The sequence below is a fragment of the Anopheles aquasalis genome, chromosome 3, assembly GCF_943734665.1.
Source record: "Anopheles aquasalis chromosome 3, idAnoAquaMG_Q_19, whole genome shotgun sequence".
Classification (NCBI taxonomy): Eukaryota; Metazoa; Arthropoda; class Insecta; order Diptera; family Culicidae; genus Anopheles; species Anopheles aquasalis.
This window is the reverse complement of record NC_064878.1, coordinates 28,816,596-28,830,438: the sequence shown is the minus strand read 5'-3', so window position 1 is coordinate 28,830,438 and position 13,843 is coordinate 28,816,596. Positions and strand designations below refer to the sequence as shown.

At 42.5% G+C, this 13,843-nt stretch overlaps 2 long non-coding RNA genes across 2 annotated transcripts; both read right to left on the bottom strand.

The window, feature by feature from the left end:
* Positions 1-694: 694 nt before the first annotated feature.
* Positions 695-2,303, bottom strand: LOC126574544 (uncharacterized). The gene is made up of 3 exons (XR_007608224.1): positions 1,859-2,303; positions 1,743-1,791; positions 695-1,655 (listed from the first exon to the last, which is right to left on the bottom strand). It is a non-coding gene; the product is annotated as an uncharacterized LOC126574544 (long non-coding RNA).
* Positions 2,304-2,456: 153 nt separating this feature from the next.
* On the bottom strand, positions 2,457-3,331 carry LOC126574545 (uncharacterized). The gene is made up of 3 exons (XR_007608225.1): positions 2,992-3,331; positions 2,844-2,913; positions 2,457-2,784 (listed from the first exon to the last, which is right to left on the bottom strand). It is a non-coding gene; the product is annotated as an uncharacterized LOC126574545 (long non-coding RNA).
* Positions 3,332-13,843: the final 10,512 nt, after the last annotated feature.

Genomic DNA, 13,843 nt, shown 5'->3' with positions numbered 1-13,843 from the left:
ATTTGAAGGCTACCTTTATTTTCTGTGCGCATTTATGATTTCTCGTTTACGACAAAACGAACTTGCGAAATACTGTGTTGTTTTTTACTACGTAATTGAAAAATCAGACAAAATGTTTTTTGTTTTAATAATAATACAAAAGATCCAACCGGCAGTAACTTGTCAGCCATTTTTACAGCAATTATCAACATTAATTACAGCAATTATCTTCATTTTATTATACTTCTTTTTAATTAGTAAACAAAAAACGCAGAATCAATTCGCTTTACATCAAATATATAAATTCGTTTCATATTCACGGAGTGCGCTACAAGATGTTATTCGTTGTTTGTGGATTTCCGTATACTAATCGATTCGCAAGGAATGTTCTGTAATCGCCACGAGAATCTTAAAAGCCTTACTAATGAGCAGCTGTGAGTTATCTTACTGAGTTACAAATTTCTATATGACCCAATAGAGCTTTGTAATATCATCCCTTTGTCACTATCATTATTGAGTGGCACCCACCCCACCGCGGAACTTTGGCAGGATTGATCCTATCGTATTGACTGTTGTTCTTATATAGATCCGATTATTCTAACCAGTCATGCGTGCCTTTTGTTAAATGTAATTGTAATCATTATCGTATGTTTCTTTGGTTGATTTGATTATAGTTGTATCTACATAAACAATTATTTAAGCGTTCCGAACGACATAAGCTTAAACTATTCGTTTGCTCCAGCATAGTTGAATCCTAAATGGTCGGCGAGACCCTTGGCATAATGTTTGAGTTTTAATAGTGATTCGTCCTCACTTCACTTCAACATGGATATTATTAGAACATAGATTTTGTTAGCCTCATGTATACTAATAATTAAAAAAAAAACAAATATTTGATATGACAACCTGCAATCCTGCTGAAATTTTACCAAGTCTAACATAACATATAAAATATAAATTATTTCATCTTAACTCTTAATCTCTAATCTTAAGATAACTTTCAATTAACTGACAATATTTGCCATAGACTAAATTAACAAAAACTAATTGTTTCATACTAAAAGGATGTTCAATTGAAGCGTTCTAGATTCTGATAAGCAGATACACGATTCTCATTGCCCTGATGCTCTTAGCACTTTGCCAATGTCCTAATTTTCCGAATATGACTGCCACTTGAGAATGCTCATACCATTCGTTTGTATGATTGTTGCTTGCGTTGTTTGTATGATTGTTGCTTGCGTTGTTTGTATGATTGTTGCTTGCGTTGTTTGTATGACTTGTTTCATGGTAACAGCATGATCAGTCGTTTTTCTCCCATTCTGACAACATTCCACAACGTCTAACTAGCCGAAATTGTTCTTTTACTTGAGTATGCTTTGGTAATTCCTCATGTGTTCGAGGGTTCTTGATTAGGCCGTGTGGCCCATCGAGTTTTTTATATGAATAAAATAGCAATAACAATGTGTCCAGTAATTCGTGAGTCACCGTTCCAAGGATGACATAATTTTGACTGTTCGCATGAGAGTGCCCATGGAATTTGGTATATGTTAACAGTGAGATGTATGTATGTTAACAGTGATCGTATCAGCACATATCAAGAATAATTCTGTTTCAACTTGTAACTCTGTTTCAACAAGTTGTTCTTCAGGCAGGCGTGCTTCGGGAAGATGTCACACCTGGAAATTTTAATTGAAGAAATAACATTAATTACTAATATATATAATATATACAATACACATCAGTCAATTCCTATGCATACATACCAATGGATTCATGTGCACCATCCAATTCAACAAAAGCGGGCGTTGAATACTGAAAATATTAAAAATAATTACGTTTTCATAAAAACATGTATTATTTGGGAGCAACTATGCCTTACCATAGTCATCTTTCGTTTTAACAACGGTGTTTTCAATTGACGATTTTACTCCAAATATCTGATTCAACGACGAGGAAACCACATCCAGACGTGCTCTTGGTCACTTCATTCTAATAATTTTCCTCCACAGCAGGCGAGTGGAACGATAAGACATTGCAAATTGTTAAGAGCATGAGGGAAAATCAAATCTAGTTCTACCTCTGACTATAATTGGTAATACTATGAAGTCTGGTCCTGTATCCTAATTGTTATATAATAATTTATGCAAAACTAGCACATTATCCCATTATTCGTGATTTGTTTTCTTCTACCACACATTTTGTCCTACATTTCTCACTTCATTCTAGATTTGTTGGCAGTTATTTTTAGCCTCGTAAACATACTACACTGATAGTTTCGCTCTATTATTATATATGTTACGATTTTATGTTAACGTTTTGCTGGGCTTACATTAATATCAAATACTGCATGTATGTGATTCAAAACATTCCAATGCGATTTCCAACGGAGTTCAACGCCAATATAAGTGTAACTTATTCTACATTAATTCCTTCAATATGGACATGGTAGTCCTGGTCTTGTTAAAGAATCCCCTGTCCCTATCCCTGTGCATCTCTAAAATGTTTCTTTGATTAGCAATGTTTTAAACTTGAACGTGTGCAACAGAACAATAATTGTAGCTGACCCAAAAATTGCTTCAGTACACAAGATTATGTTCAGCGTTAACACGAAATATCCACTATATGCAAAATTATCTTGAAAGTAATGACTAGCTATACCGATAGCATGTAGTATGTTTAATAGGATAACTCATCCTCCTAACTATCGACAGTTTTAATTCATTTTGAATCTGCTGATGGTGTATCCATAGTGTTTGATGTCTTCTTCCGGCATATATGGCATTGGATCAGGTTACACTGCATTACCTGTAAATATCAATTGAAGCATACATTCACAGACAAATTTCTAGAACTAAAATACATACCAGTCAATTACTATCTATCAAAGCAATACAGCGAAAGCAAAAAATATCCATAGTACTCCATCTATAAATGCTGAAATTATCCACAACTATTAGATTAATATCAGACGAATATACCGTATTTCGGAAAAAATTGTCTTACCATACTTACATTTAGTTCCAACAACGGTGGTTTCATTTGACATCAACATTTTGATTTAACGATTTTGAAACCACATACGAACGCTCCATGTTTTTTCATTATTAACCAGGAAATGGTTCGTCTATTATATTCGTGTGCAGTAGACGAGTCGAGTAAGAAGTGAATTCAAAATGGATTGATTCTAATCCAGTAAAAGCATGAGAGCAAAATCGAATTTTGTTGCGTTATCATAAAACCTTTCCGTGTGGGCAATTTTATGTGTCTCACTTGACATACAAACGAAATATAAATTATTATTCAGGTTCTTGTAATTGAGAAAGCTGAATATGTAAATTTTAAATGATAAAACAAGAATTGAACAAACAGTGATCGAATGGCGAAGCAAACGCGTCAGTTGAAGAATGTTTTTCAGATTTTCAACAATATTACTCTCGTTAATTTGCATCTAATTTTCTCTGCAATATACAATGAACAAATAAGACCACGAAACATGAACAGCGTACATTTGTCGGAAGCGTCGAAGCGAACGTGTTACGCAGATCACCGAGGAGCGACGTCGGGCGAAGAGAATCGCGAGCCTCAAGGAAGCGCGACCGCGGCTCAGAACTACTAGTACTACGGCATGACGTGACGATAAAAGACGGAGATCAAAATGACACGTACACGTGGTGAATAGGTCGACATCGACCCACGGCCCGTCGGGAAGGACGGCCGATAGCGCCAACCCACCCGGCGAGATAAGAGTGAGGGACATGGGCAAGGGATAAATAAAGACAATAAATGAGCACGTCGTTCAACAAATCATCAACTGTTACGACTTAAAAACAACATTGACCGAAACAAAAGAGTTGACAAGACAACCGCCATCTTGCTGCTGGACGTCGAGAAAGCCTTTGACAATGTCTGGCACGATGGGTTCATCCACAGGACCTTGGCATCACACCTTACCAAATCAAGGTCATCCAGAGCTACCTCCCTCTCCGGCAGAACATTTCAAGTTGCACTAGGGAGCACAAACTCAACTGCAAGGAGCATCCCAGCAGGCGTCCCTCAAGGAAGCGTTCTCGGCCCCCTCCTGTACACACTCTACATCTCCGACCTACCATCCATCCCACGCAACGGTCAACTGTTTTTATACGCGGACGACACGGTGATAACTGTTAAAGGTAGAACTCTGTCGGAACTGCAAAGCAATACTCAACAGTGCCTCAACACCCTCACCAATTATGCAGCCGACTGGAAAATCAGCATTAACCAGGAAAAAAACCCAAGTAATGTTAATCCCATATAAACATAAGCAAGAATTCCTTCGCCCTAAGGGCAACGCTGTTGCTATTAGCAACAAAACAATAGGTTGGTCAACAGAAGTCAAATATCTAGGGCTCACTTTTGATTAAAAAGAATATCAATAGAAGATCAATAGACTCTCTTTCCCAAATAAGTTGGCAATCTACAAAATGATAATAGTTCCAACAGTAACTTACGGCCTCACCATCTGGGGAAACTGCTCTATAACAAACAGAAGCAAAATCCAGAAGTGCCTTAATAACTATCTACGCTTAATAACAGGCTCACCAAGAAGAACCAGATAGACAGATCTTTACAACCAAACAAACACAAAACCACTTAACGACCTACTTGTCGAACTGCAAATCACCACCAAAAATGGATGTGCCAACTCGTAGCATGATCTCATCAAGCAGCTCCAAATAACCCCAAACGAAAATTTGTACAGTTAGATGTAAGTTAGATATAAGCGAGCAAGCGCAACCGTTTCATCAGGGAAGCGCACCCACCCTGAAAACCAGAATGACGCCGCGGGCACGGCGTCGAAGAAGCTGTTAGCGGCAAACCCGTTTGCGCCGCTAGAAAATGGCGCTGAGCCAAAACGTGATAAGCAAGTGGAGAGGAAGCAGAAGATGCCTCCACTTTATGTGAAGGGTTTTCCCGTCGGATTGAGGGAAAAGTTAATTTTCTTTATTGAAAAGGGGCTGAAGTGCGTTATGCGACGGACAACGGAAGGATACGTACTAACGACACCAACAGCCAACCATTACAAGGCTGCGATGGAGGTGCTACGGCAGAGTGAGTGTGAGTACTACACTCATGATGTGGAAGGGGAGAAACCCTTTAAAGTCGTGCTCCGAGGACTCCATGATATGGAAACGACTGAGCAGGCCGTAGCATTGAAGGAGGAGAATCTCAAAGTGGTGGCTATCCACAAGATGATCCATCTGGAAAACAGTTCCACGACACCAAAGGAGCTCCAAGGCAAGCAGCACTTGTTCCACACCATCATCCAGTGGACAAAGTACAGGCCAGCACATCGAGAGGTAACCCAGTGCGGCAAGTGCCTCCTTTTCGGACATGGTACACGAAACTGTTTCATGCAGCAACGATGTCAGCGCTGTGGCAAGCAGCACAAGGAGGGTCAGTGCGAGCGACTAGAAGATGCTGACCCATTATGCGTCAACTGTGGGGGATAGCATGACTCCACTAGCCGGGTGCGCCCCAAGCGCACCGCAAGCGGAAAGAGCACATCGAAAAACGCAGACGCGCAACAACTAATGGGGAACCTGGCAGGAAGTTCAAGGAACCGTTACCGATGACTGCAGCAAACTACCCGGAACTCAAGTCAACGCCAGGGGCTAAACCGGCTACGTTCTACCCCACTCCAACACCAGCAGCGGCTCCCGCAATCCCTCCGGGATTTTCGTACGCCAAAGTTCTTTCGCACCAGGCAGCAAACAACGCCCCACTGGTTGACACTCCGCTAACTACAGAGGAGCTAGTAGGGCTCATGGCGGACGTCATTATGATACAAAGGACGTGCCGCACATACTCAGAACAGCTACAAGCTGTCATCTCAATCCTAAAACGGAAACATGGACCATAAACCCATGAACGTCCTGAATTGGAATGCCTGTTCAGTTATGAACAAGGCCATCGAACTCAGCAACTTTCTGTGAGATAACGAGATCAACATTGCGGTCATCACTGAGACGCATCTCAAGTCGAACTCGAAACTGTACCTGCCGGAATTTCGGATAGTGCGACTGGACAGAGCGGACACTGGGTATGGCGGTAGGGCCCGTCAACATCATAGCGGCCTACTGCCCTAAGCAATCCAAAGTCGCGGAATGGCTCAGCTATCGATCTACGAAACGACATCATCAAGCTCACCAGGACCAGACAGCGATACATCATTGCTGGCGATCTGAATGCTCGACATTCACAGTGGGGAAACCAAGTGAACAACAATCGACATCGTCGTCACCAATGTTGAGGAGGTTTGCTCTCTGCTCCTGACTGTGACGGACATGTCCTCGGATCATCTGCCAGTCATCTTTGAACTGGACTGCAGCAAGAAGAAACGCGAACAACATCTGCGGCCCAACTATCATCGTGCGAACTGGCCTCAACGGCAGAGGTTCGTGGACAGCCGGGTACCAGAAGCTAGCGGCTTCAGTATCAAGGGAAAGGATCCATCCAGTCCTGCTAGCTATCGGCCAATCAGCCTCTTACCTATCATCAGCAAGGTCTTTGAGAGGATAGCATACAACAGGCTTCTAGAGCACACAGAGGAAGCTGAAATTCTGCTAAAAGATTTCAAAGAAAGCAATTTGGTTTCAGGATTGGTCACTGCACGGTTGACCAACTAAAGCGGATTGAAAACATGATATGTAAAGGCAAAAGAGTAGCTAAATCACCAGTGTCTGTGCTGTTGGAGGTTAAAAGACTTTCGATAATGTATGGTATGATGGACTACTGCATAAAAAGCTCAAAATGCGTTACGCAATGTACTTACATAAGATAATAAACAGCTATCTAGATAGAAGAACGTTCCAGTAGCCTAAATCATGTTAACTTTGAACCCACAAACATCCCTGCTGGCGTTCCACAGGGCAGTGTACTAGGGCCTCTACTATACATGATATATACCTCAGATTTACCGTAATTACCTCTCGGTGGAGCAATATCATTGTACGCAGATGACACAGCAATCCATTACAGAGGCGGAGCTACTGATCCCCTTGTTAAAAAAAACTGCAGAAAGGACTCGATACATATGTAAACTATCTATCCAGTTTGAACATCTTTGAACATTGAACATGTCGCATCTCAGTTATAGGCAGCATGTCCAAAAAGTGATAGAGAAAATGGGGACGATGCTTAAACTGCTGTGCCCCATTATAAATCGCAAATTGAAAGCGTCAATTTCCAATAAGATTGCAATATATAAGCAGATAGTTGCTCGAATGCTGGAATAAGGAGCGCCAGTATAGCATAACTGTTCCAACGCTCAAGTAAGGAAATGATATTAAACTAGCCAGTTTATGCCAAAACAACATATGTACATGAATTAGCGGAGCATGATCTATTAGCAACAAGAATTGCCATGATGGCTAAAAGGCACAGAGAAAGATGCCAAAGATCGCAATATGAATTAATTAGATGCTTATACACTGGAGTTGTATACGTTGTATGGCGATCTCACTGTCGCGCAGCGCATGAGACTCGTCCGGCTTCGGTGGGCTGGGCATGTCATGAGAATGGCAGACGGCGACCCAACCCGTAAAGTCTTCTTAAGCCTTCCGGATGGACAGAGAGGGCGTGGTAGGCCCAAATCGAGGTGGAGCGACGGTATCGACATTGATGCCAGAATAGCTGGACTTTCGACTTGGCGGGCGACGGCGCTCGATCGCGAGCGGTGGAAGAATCTTCTGTGGCAGGCCAAGACCGCTCGTCGCCGGATAAGTAAGTAAGTAAGTATACACTGGTTAGGAAGATACCATTCAACCTCAACTTGTAAATATTAGAATTAAGATAGGTTAAGATAGGTTAGGAAACATCAAACGGAACTATTGTTCAAAAATGTACAACGCGAAAGCAAAAATCAAAAGCCAATGGCATACAGTAATACAAGTATGAATTTTTGCGTTTTTTCTCAGGAGGAACTCCAACGTTGTTTTATTTTTCTCCAGAGTTTTATTTTCCGTTGTTCCAGAGTGGAACTCTGGAGTGTCCCGAGTCGCCAAAATCCGTCGTTTCGAAGAAATCAAAATCAGACGTCGAGTCGCAAGCTACGGTCGACGAAGAAATGTCGACCTGCACTCCGTCGTCGACTGACGTCGTCGGAGAGTGAGGATTCGGGAGACTTCATCGAAGTTCGTTCCAAACGCAGCAAGCGTTCAACACCAGCCAAACCCTCAGCTACGGCCGACATGAAGGCCCCCCGCAAGCCTCGCTTGCTGCTAAGGGCAATCCAGCCTCGAAGCAACCGGCTTCGAAAAAACTCCCGCCAGTGGTCGTACAATCCGTCCACCTGGCAACCCTTCGCCCGGAGCTCCAGGCCCGGAAAATAAACGCCGAGTTCCAGATCTCTGGTATCGGCGTATTGACATTGATGCCAGAATAGCAGGACTATCGACATGGAGGACGACGGCGCTCGATCGCGAGCGATGGAGGAATCTTCTGTGGCAGGCCAAGACCGCTCGTCGGTTGTAGCGCCGGATAAGTAAGTAAGTAAGATATCGGCGACAAGATCTTCGTGAACTCCCGCGAGGACCACACGCGGCTTATCAAGTACCTGATAAGCGCCAAAGCGGAATTCTTCACGCACGATCTGCGTGAGGACCGCAACTTCAAGGCAGTGATTCGTGGACTGTCGAAGATGAACACCGTAGACATTGCCGACGAGTTGCAAGTACAGCATGGTCTACGCGTAAAAGAGGTGCGCATCATCAAGCGCAGAATCGAAAGCAACCGAGCATCGTCGGAGATTTACGTCGTAGAACTGGAGAGAGGATGCTGCTCCCTAGCATGTCTTCACGATATCCGAGCGATACAATCGGTCAGAGTACGATGGGAGGCTTATCGTGGCGGCCGACAAGGACCAACGCAATGCCACCGATGCCAACTCTACGGACACGGTGCGAAAAACTGTCATCGCAATCCTCCATGCGGTATTTGCGGAGCATCGCACCCCTCCAGTGTGAGTGCAAATCCCTAAGTGACAGTGACATGACCAGTGCAGTGAAATGTGCTAACTGTGAGGGAAGTCACCTCACTTGGAATGTTCGCATACCAAATACCAGGAGAAATATGAATGAATAACCAATAACCAATCTGTCACTCACCAGACAACAAATCGGCCTATGGCTAATACTCGTTGTGAAATGCTCATGTAAGCCTTTATCTCACACATCACTATTTGTAAACCTGGAAGATTTCAATAAAATGTATGAACTAAAGTGAATAGAAACGCATATGAATCTCGCAGCTCGAGAAGGGTTACGCATGAACGGCGTACAAGCGCTAGGCGTTGCGACTGGGAAGCGCTCCCACCCCGAGAACCGAGAAAACCCCATGGGTACGGTGCCACGATTCTGCTAAGCAGTACAGCAATCAGCTGTATCTGATCCATTTGGAAAACAGCTCCACGTCGCTCAAGGAGCTTCAAGAAATTCAGCACTTGTTCCACACCGTCATTCAGTGGACAAAGTATAGCCCAGTTCATCGAGAAGTGACCCAGTGCGGCAAGTGTCTCCTCTTTGGGCATGGTACTCGAAACTGCTTCATGCAGCAACGATGTCCGCGCTGTGGTAAGCATCACCAAGAGGATCAGTGCGAGCGCCTGGAAGCAGCTGATCCGAAATGCATTAACTGTGGTGGTTCACGTAATACTACTAGCCGGGTGTGCCCCAAGAGATCGGAATATATCGAAAAGCGCAAACGCGCTACGACCAACGGGCACCCGGCAAGGAAGTATAAACAGCCACTGCCAGTGACTCCAGTCAACTACCCAGCTCTGCAAGCGGCATCATCGGGCAGTAATGTAATGCCACATAGCGCACCAGCTCTGCGAAACTGAAGGCAAGTTTATGATTCATTACTTAAAGATCACCTCATTGTAGTGCGATTTCTGTTAAGTATATAATATTGATCAGTTAATTCAAATTACGCTTTACATTTAACAGCTTTTGCAGAGACCAAACACCTAGAATATGAATTGCACACGGACGGAGTGCCATTCAAACATATGGAACGATAAGATACCTTTAGGATGTGGGGTTTATTAATATGTCATCAATGAGATCATTAATGGAACATTTAAGTAAAATTATTCCTTGATCAATCAATGAAGAAAGTACAAGCGAATCGCGGCTAGCATAATATTTTCAAAGGCTATGCCTACTTAAACGGGAATGAATAGTATACGGTCTTAAAACAAGTACCGATAATGCATACATTATGCGTTTTTTTTTTTTTGTTAATTATGGCCGCCCATTTTCGAGAAAGTTTTGTCAGACAGCCCTCACGAACTCAACTTTCACCAAAACATTGAAAATACACGTTTAAATATGAAATAACATTTTCACACAATTAAAACTTTAGAAGACCCATAAACACAACTTGCAATGCTCCCTTTTCCAAAACAGATGCAATAAACCGATGCATGAACCCAATTTCGGAAAGTTCGCTAAGAGCTTGGAGAGCAGAGATCGCAGTCTGACATCTGATGCCGATTTCGGTCCATCTGACTGAGGGTGCCGACAAACAACAACCTCGGTCTAGATACATGTATGACAAGGCCGACTGACCTTTATGCCAACAATGCATATCTAACCAAATAAATTCCACTGATATCAACCGTAATGATAATCAACTGATACAAGCGATTGTAATGGGCTAAAGGTTATGTCCGACAAGGAAATTGAAGACGCCCTGAAAGAGCAGAAGATAACAAAGGCAGAAAGATTCATGAAGAAACTGAACGAGACCAACTCCATACTACTAAAAATAGATAAAGTTACTGTAAAGGCAACCATACGAGCAATCATAAAAAATGCAACGCCTACTGCAAAGAGACGGAAATAATTAAATATCAAATCGACAATGGTGTTAGTAAAGCAGCGGCTAAACAATATCTTGACAAACCCAGTAGCACAATTCAAAACAGAATAACAATGGCACACGCCGTGCACGAAAGCCTAAATGAAACATACAAAGAAAAAGATAAGCTTATCGCTGAACTCAAGGCAAAACTAGCCCAAAAATAGATGAACAACTCCAAACCCCCAAAACAGAAAATGAAAAGCTAAGAAAGCAAATAAGCGACAACACCAACACGCTCAAAAAAACACGAATATGAACTGGCAACCATCAAACTATGGATCAAGAATACAAAGCCAAGTAATGAAACAGCAATAGAAGGTACCGAACACAACGACATCGGATGAAGACACCTCTCAAGAAGCGACCGACACCAACAACTCGGAATCGGAAGATGCAACACCAGGAACTGTTCCAAGAATACCCTTAACATAGGATGCCCATAGACACCAACCTCCCAGCAATAGCAACCAAAATATCAAGCCCAATGTCAGTCACCATAGTCAATATCTACATCCCATGTGCCTACGCAACCAAAAATCTCGAAAATCCCGGAAAACGAGTCTTGTTGTTCCAATCCCTAAATTCAATCTATCAAACAAAGGAAACACAGTTTCAAAAATTTACCGTCCTCTCTTTCTACTAAACAGCATGAGCAAAGTTCTGGAAAAAATAGTCAACAGAAGACTAGTACAGGAATAAGAACAGAATAACCTTCTCAGTGCATGCCACTACGCCTACCGCAATGACAAAACACGAAGTTTTGATTCGAACATCTTGAACAAACCCTCAAAATAAGGTTAACACATCTGTGCCATGTAGTCAACTTCACCAGCACCAGACTAGGAGGGCAAACGAGCCCAGAGTAGCTAATTTCAAGACTGTGCTTGCTAGGAACTCGCTTTTTGGGAAAGGCTTGCAACTGTACAACACGTTACCCAGAAATGTAGTGCAGACAACTACCATGGGGGATTTTAAACGAGGATGTGTTCAGTTTGTGAAGGAATTTGTTAAGTAGGCTGGTGTAGCACTGTACTCGTCAGCACAGGTTTAGATGATGATGAGAAGCCGATACAGCAGGAAAAAAAAAGAAAAAGAGCGATGAGTCAACATATTTTTGAGACACGCGCGCGAAAAAGTGGACAATTGGAGCATACACTCACCAATAGGCCTACTCTGCCAGCACTCGTGCTATCTTGTGGCTGGTGCCTCAAACCCATCCATTGATGATTTTTTTGAGGCACCAGTACTGCCACAGATAAATGTAGACTTGGCCGTTCTGGATAGTGGTAGCCGAGTACTCGTAATAGTTCGGGGGTACCAGCTACATAGAGAGAACAGGAGAGTCTACAGGGGCATTCCGGAAGGTGGTTCCGCATGCGTTTTCTTCTCATGGAAATGGCTGGACACCGCTGTACGCACGGAATAGAGTAAAGCAGAGGGTTCTGGAGAGTGTTGCAAAAATGCCACCACTTCGTTAACAGCTTTAATATAAATATCTCCGGATAATTTTTCCTATCGTTTATCTAAAACTTATGTTGGGGTAAGAGGTGGGTCTCATCATCTTTTCGAAGCATTTGATTGATCATGGAGATATGCTATCTTCAGGAGAAATATCCGAATTGAACCTTTGCTGTAATAATGCTAATTAATCATGCTGCTGCTAATTTAAGCAATTTCATAAAAAGCCATCCACCAGAGAGAAGCTTCAAAGTAATCAAAGGATATATCACTTCAGACACACATCCTCGAAATGTTGTTGTTGTTGTTCAAGCCAACAAGTTGGCAATCTCTGCAACATTCCATACCATCTAATATAAAAACGTTTGTATAAACAGACGACATAGTTCTGATATCTTCGAAACAAACACCCAAAGCCCCCGAAATAACGCTGCAGTAACCATTCTGAAACTTCAACATTAGAATAGATGGTCTGGCTGAATCATTTCAACCAACCATACAAACAAAACCATCCACATGACGCACTAAAATCATATTAAAACCAAATTGCGAAAAATTGGCAAAAACGCATGGGTACGGCTACACAGAAGAGTGATGATGACCACCAACCAAAGGGGCCGGTATTGCTCATACCGGGGTAACAATCGATGCAACATCCCTGACTAGACATGTCCAGTACAGTAGATCACATATGCCAGAACGCCAGAACAGTAGATCACAAAATTATGCCAAATAGAAACTGTCTCTAAAAAACAATAGTAAAGAAAATGAGCTCATAAAGTACCAAACATACCACGATTTAACCACGCTTGAAACGAAGAAAGCCACGACTTAATATTTCTGCACGCCAACTGAATGAGATGATGGAACCACCAAACCGATGCCACCGACGTCGCTCCCGATAAAAAAAAAACGTACATTTTTCTGCGGATCGAGCGCCGCTGCTTCTAGAAACTTCTTTCCGAAATAATAAGCTTATTCGTTTCACGATAAAGATGGCTCTTCTCTACGGTGAAACTAATTCAAAAACTACTACGGTGAAACTAATTTTCAGAAGCACCTACCTACAGATCGCTTTGAAGCAGTAAACAAGAAAAATGCATTCCAAAAGAACTCTCGCTCGGCAAAAAGCACATGTTTCGTGGTGATGTCGGCCATTTCGCTCAATTCACAGAGTGGTCTGAAATTTGTTCTACTCGCGCAGGCCGCAATTGCTCCGCCATTTTTCTCACCTACACCAACCATGAGGATCCAGCGGAAAAAGCTAAGCGATACATGCTATTCCAGGATTACTGATGTAACACACAAATTATTAGTGAGCAAAATATCTTCAAACAATTTTCACGCCCAGCCACACAATCTTTCAAATTCAACCTAGTACAATAACTCTACAGAAAATCATATTTTCACAGAACTAGAGAAAACCAAAGATGCTCTGAGCCACACAAAACACGTCTTGACTCGCCGCCTGCTGCAACACGAAAGACCGAAAAAGGAGGAGCGA